We start from the raw sequence: 6712 nt of genomic DNA on the forward strand, positions 1-6712 counted from the left end.
ATCGCGGAACACACCCCAGTCTGTACATTCCAGTGCAGCTTGGAGTGCGCCCTCTGATTCGACAGACCATTTCTGCACCTCTCGCGAGACTACCGGCGCGCATTTGAGTCTTTGTTTATACTCCGGAGAAAGAAAGATGGCTGCATGATCAGACTTGCCGAAGCCACTCACAGAATGAGCCTTGTATCCACACTTGAATTGCGAGTAACAGTGGTCTAAAATGTTACCGCCTCTGGTGTTACAAGTCACATGCTGGTAGAAGTCCGGCAATACTTTTCTCAGATTGGCGCTATTGAAATCGCCCACAACCACAATGGCAGCATCAATATTCGCTGCTTGGATTCTATTTACCTCGTCATGAATCAGGGACAGCGCGTCGCTGTGTTAGCTTGTGGGGGAATATACACTCCGACCAAGATGATCGACGTTAACTCTCTCGGGAGAAAGAAAGGCCGACACTTGATGGATATATATTCCAGGTTGGGGGAGCAGTGGTTCGAAAGCTCCTTCACATTGGCTGGATCGCTCCAATTGTTGTTCAACATGAAGGCTATTCCACCTCCCCGCTGCTTGCCGGATTCTGCTGTACGATCCTTGCGGTGTATGAAGAAGTGATCGGCCGGTTGGATAGCGTGGTCTGGGACGTCCGGCGTCAACCACGTCTCGATGAAGCAGAGAACATTACAATCTCTAACGTCTCTTTGGAATTGAATCCTTGCTCTGATGTCGTCCAGTTTATTGTCTATTGATTGTACATTGGCTAGCAATATACTGGGTAGTGGCTCTTCTTCCTCGTCGCCTGGATCCTTTGTTGTTGCGTGGGTCGAGGTCTGGTCCGATTGTCCTCAAGATCTTGGCGGGCCACTGTATTGTTCGGCGAGCTGATCCAGAGAGTAATCCAGTTGGTAAATTTCCCGTAATCCAATGTCTATGAGTGACTGACGGTCATACACATTAAATGCACCTACAGTTGGTACAAACAAAACTCTCAAAACTATAAATATTAACAAAAGTAAGCACAGTCTCGACGGAGCGCACAGATAGGCAGCCGGTCTTAGCAGCGCCATCTTGTAACACTGTATATCAACATATATTTATTATAAAACAATCAGAATATCAACATATTAATTATTCAAATAAAATCAGAATATCAACATATCTATGAATTATAAAACAATCAGACTATCAACATATCAATTCATTATTCAAATAAAATCAGAATATCAATATATATGAATTATAAAACAATCAGAATATCAATATATTAACCTCTGTCTCTGTCTCAACCGGTCCCATGGAACAGCTTCATACCGTCTTCTGTCTGGCCTGCAGTGCTGAACCTTCTGAGTGACTTCTCCTGCCCCCACAGGGCATACGGGCCTGAGCTATTGTCTTGTATCTCATCTTGCATCCATACGCTTGCAGTAGTTCTATCTATTACTCTATTTCACAATTTTCTTATATACTATGATTCTACTGTCACCATGTATGCATATGCTCACCATATGTATTTATTGCTCCATCTCCACCCACTACAAACATGGGAACTCTCTGTCCCAACCCCCCCCCCCCCCCCCCCCCATCTCTCTGAGTGCTTGTCTCGTAGTGCCTCGGGGTCTTGGCCAAGATTGCAGTGACTGTTCTACGTGCACCACCGAGGCCATGGATCAGCTTCTTACCGTCTTCTGTCCGTGGTCTGTCAACGTGGTTTCATTGCTGGGTTAAGTACTTCTATTCTATTAACATAATATGCTTACTTCATATATCTATTCTATTCACATATATGCTTACCACTTGTATCTACAGTATTGCTATGTCCGCCCATCACAATCACGCAAGCTGTCTAACGCCTGTCCTGTCTCCCTGTCTTCCTGTGAGTGGCTGTCCCGGAGTGATGACCGGAGTGTTGGACGTTCCGTGATGAAGACCGGGAGGATGCGACCCTCTCTGCGCGCCCCCTGTCTCCCTGTCTTCGGCTGTCTCGTAGTGATGACCGGAGTGTTGGACGTCCCGTGATGATGACCGGGAGGATGCGACCCTCTCTACGCCGCCCCCTGTCTCCGGCTGTCTCAGAGTGATGACCAGAGTGTTGAACGTCCCGTGATGAAGACCAGGAGGACGCAACCCTCTTTGCGCCGCCCCTGTGCCTCAAATAGATCCGCTATCAGCTCTATCTTTAATCTTTCAAAATGTTCAGTTGCTATCGCTATCAGCTCTATCTATAATTTTTCAAAATGTTCAGTTGCTATTGCATGCACTCATCTGTGTTTCACTACACACATGAATGCATGCTTACCAACTGTTCACCTGTTTTCACTGCAACACTACTATCACTGACATCTAAGAAGGGAGATCCCCCCTTGAATGGCCCTTCTAAGGTTTCTCTCCTCCACCTTGCCTGTGGTGCATTTTTTTCTATTGCTAGGTTTTAGTGAGTTTTTCCTTACCTTCGTGTGGGGTATGTCTGGGAGTGTTGCATTTATTTTGCATTTATTTGAAATTTTTTGGACCTTATGGTGTTCTTGTTTTTTCTTTAACTTTTATTTTACCATGTAGTCACTTGAGATCAAAGATCTCTTTTTCGAGCAAGACCTGGTCTTGTTTTGTTCTTGACTTATTGTGATGTTTCTTCTTGACTTGTTTAAAGAAGACGTGTACGGCCCATGGGGACATTAACGTGTGTTTTTAAATGTTGATTTTATTTTATTTTATTTACTGATTATAGTCAGGGTTCCCACAGACATTGCAAAATGAAATTCAAGGACTTTCAAGTAATTTTCCAAGCACTATTTTTCGGATCCAATATGTATGGCTTAAAACCAATTTCCGACAATTAGTTACACTTTAGATTAAAAAAAAGTCTATTTCTTGATTCAGAACAATTTTATCATGGATGAACAAAACTTTCAATGTGAATGGTTGATTTGAATTCCAAGGACTTTTTAAGCACCTTGGCTGTTTTCAAGGAATTCCAGGCCTTGGCTTAAATTTTTTCTCAAAAATCAAGCACTTTAAGCACTTCAAGGACCTTGTGCGAACCCTGTTATAGTTACCTGAGACATACACACACATACACATGCAAGCTCAACTTTGCTAACGGACCGCCGCGTATCCGTCAGTTCCACAAGTTCATCCTCTCTGAACCTCTGTTCATCAAAATGGATACAAATATATCAGATGGACTCATCATCAGCCTTTTTCAACAAACAGATACTCCTCAATGAATACAGATTCCATCATTCCAAGTCTGAAACACGCTATCTTTCCCGGTGGCATAATGAACAGCGTACACTGAATTTGTCCATTTTTATATCAGGATGTTTATAATGGGGGTCTAAAGGTCTCTCTCTCTCTCTCTCTCTCTCTCTCTCTCTCTCTCTCTCTCTCTCTCTGAATGAATGAATGAATGAATGAATGAATGAATGAATGAATGAATGAATGAATGAATGAATGAATGAATGAATGAATGAATGAATGAATGAAAACTTTATTTAACAGATTGCAGAATGGGTACAATACAGTACGGCTCAATACATACAATTGTTAAGGGGATGCAGACCTGAGAAAGACGTTTGTCTTGTTTCCATCAGGGTCCCCCATTTTCATTTCATATAGACATTTATGACATACACAACATACATGACATTTATGGCATAGGGACATATAGGTATTTAGTACTGATACATTTGTGACATAAGCGGTATTCAAATATACAGTACTGTTACCCCTAGATCCTGACAGTGTATATACATATGATGGGGAGGGGACTGTACATTAGGAGGGGGTGGGTGGGTGGGAGGGAAATATACATACGGCGGGGAGGGAATAAATACATGCGGTGGGGAGGAGACTGTCTATAGGTTGTTTGCAGGTGACGTCATTCGCTCTAGTGGAATGTTGTTGGGGGGCAGGAAGTGATTTGCATATAACGAAGATACTCATAGTCAGTGAGACTCTCTGATTAAAATGCCAAAGTTTTGCGCGGTTTACGGCTGTACCAACCGATCGAATCGGGAAAAAAACAAGGGGTACTTTCGAGTCCCGAAAGTGGTTATACATAAAGGGGAGAAGTTTAAAAAAGTCACAGAAAAACGGCGGCAGGCGTGGATCAGAAATCTCCGGTTGAGGTCTGGAGGAGCCGAATCAGACAACGCGCGTATATGCAGTGACCACTTTGTGAAAGGTAAGGCAGTAATTTAGCTACTTACATAGCTGGATAAAACTGACAAAAATACAGACCAGGAGGCAATATTGCTGGAAACATATAGCTAACGTTACATCTGTGATATCACCCTGTGTGTTTGTGTTTCGCAGCTAGATAGCTGACGCTATCTTCCGGTGTCTTTGTTTTTAAGCAATGCTAACATTAGCTAGCTATCACGGCCAATGGTTTTCAACGATCTCTTAGGACCGAAACTACTGTTATCCCTCTTTGCTGTCATTGTTGGGTGTTTATCACTTTGCTATTTATTTTATTCAGGCTGCCCGAGTGCTGCCAACGATGTAGACTCTCCAGACTGGGCTCCTACAGTTAACCTTGGTTACCAGCAAGGTAAACCAATGACAGAGGCATCATGTCAACGTGAGGAAAGGTTGAGGTCCAGAAAAGCAGATGAGACCTGCACCGATGCAGCAGAGGCATTGCTGGACCTCGGTGAGGGCTCACAGAGCCCAGCATCGGAATACCACAAAGGTAAATTAAATATAATGCATGGAGGAGCTTTCATGTAGCCAATGTTACATTAAGTATTTTGACAACTATGTATGTCACTTGTTTACATCATATGTGTGGGAGAGAGACAGACAGAAGGGGGAGAGTGTGGGAGAGAGACAGACAGACAGAGAGAGAGTGTGTGTGGGAGAGAGACAGACAGAAGGGGCAGAGTGTGGGAGAGAGACAGACAGACAGTGTGTGTGGGAGAGAGACAGACAGAGAGAGTGTGTGGGAGAGAGACAAACAGACAGAGAGACAGTGTGTGTGGGAGAGAGAGAGACAGAGTGTGTGTGAGAGAGACAGACAGAAAGGGGGAGAGACAGAGTGTGTGACAGAGTGTGTGTGGGAGAGAGACAGACAAGAGTAAATTAAATGTATTTTGACAACTATGTATGTCACTTGTTTACATCATAATTTAACAAATAATTACCACCACCTTTATACAATTTGTAAATTATATAACTAAACTATCTTTTCCCCTCTTATCCCCTTTGCCAAATATATTCTATGTAGATGCAGGCTGCCAGACAGACCTGACTATGGAGGATCTTGAGAAGATGGAGGATGTTCTGAATCACTCCGTAGTGGAGCTGAGTGACCTCAGGAAAAAAGTACTGGACAGGGAATTTAGTCCAGATGCTTTTCAGAACAACGAAGAGAAGACTAAATTTTACACAGGATTGCCCAATTTCTTAGTTTTGATGCAAGTGTTTCAGCTATGTGAGCCACACATCAACTATAGCTCTTTGTCGGCGCTCTCCAAATTTAAACAGTTCATGTTGGTCTTAATTCGGTTGAGACTAAACCTTCCACTCCAAGATTTGGCCTTCAGGTTCAATGTTTCCTGTTCCACTGTTTCTCGAATTTGGCACAAGATAATTGGCATACTTCATGAAAGATTAGAGTTTATAATAGAGTGGCCAGAGCGAGAGGTGCTGCAAGCTACAATGCCAATGTCATTCAGGCAAGCATTTGGGTGTAAGGTTGCCGTAATAGTGGACTGTTTTGAAGTTTTCCTTGAACGGCCATCTAATTTGCTGGCAAGAGCACAAACTTGGTCCAATTATAAACACCATAACACAGTTAAATTTCTCATTGGCATTGCTCCTCAAGGATATGTCACATACATCTCTCGTGCTTGGGGAGGGAGAGTGAGTGACAAGCAGATAACTGAAGAGAGTAGCCTTCTAAATAATTTGTTACCCGGAGACATTGTTCTGGCAGACCGTGGGTTTACTATCGGGGATAGTGTGGGGTTTTACTGTGCTTCATTGAAGATGCCTGCTTTCACAAAAGGGAAGAGCCAGCTATCTGCATATGAAGTTGAGCAAACAAGAAAACTCGCTAATGTGCGTATTCACGTGGAAAGGGTCATAGGATTAGTGAGAAGAAAGTACCAAATTCTGCAGAGTACCCTCCCCGTTGAACACATGGCTGTAAAAACAGGCGAGTCACTGGCGCTGATTGATAAGATTGGAGTCATTTGCTGTGCATTATCCAATCTTTCGGACTCTGTTGTCCCACTGGAGTAAGCAATATTCTATTCATCTAAAGGTCAAATAGGAAAATAAGATGCATGTCCTGCATAGTTTTGCATTGAATGATTTGAGGTAGATTTGATTATAAATAATGGGTCGATGTTTTCTCAGACCTCCACTAACGGGTGCATAGTTCTAGCCCGGACTACAAATAGTTTAATGATAATATTGAATAATAATATTTCAAATATATGTATATGTCTCCCTCTACCTGTCTGTCATTATTATTTTATTGAAATAAAAATGTATTAATTTCATTCAATTAATCTTTGTCATTTTTAAATCAGTTCTAATTAGATTTGAATGGTTGTTTGTAGTTAAACTGTTTGAATCCGTTATTAAATTATCTTTGTCTTGAGAAAATCATATTCATTGTCTATGTAGTCACAATGAAAATACTGGGTGCTTGTAGTAGGATGTAGCTTACACCTGGAAAAAATTGTCCAACTTGGTCGCTTTC

At 42.3% G+C, this 6712-nt stretch overlaps 1 long non-coding RNA gene across 1 annotated transcript; it reads left to right on the plus strand.

The window, feature by feature from the left end:
• The first annotated feature begins 3951 nt into the window (after positions 1-3951).
• Positions 3952-6509, plus strand: LOC311230032. Its single transcript, XR_014619769.1, has 3 exons — positions 3952-4183; positions 4481-4693; positions 5228-6509. It is a non-coding gene; the product is annotated as an uncharacterized lncRNA (long non-coding RNA).
• Positions 6510-6712: the final 203 nt, after the last annotated feature.

Source organism: Notolepis coatsorum (genome assembly GCF_963971535.1).
Source record: "Notolepis coatsorum genome assembly, chromosome: 6".
Taxonomy (NCBI): domain Eukaryota; kingdom Metazoa; phylum Chordata; class Actinopteri; order Aulopiformes; family Paralepididae; genus Notolepis; species Notolepis coatsorum.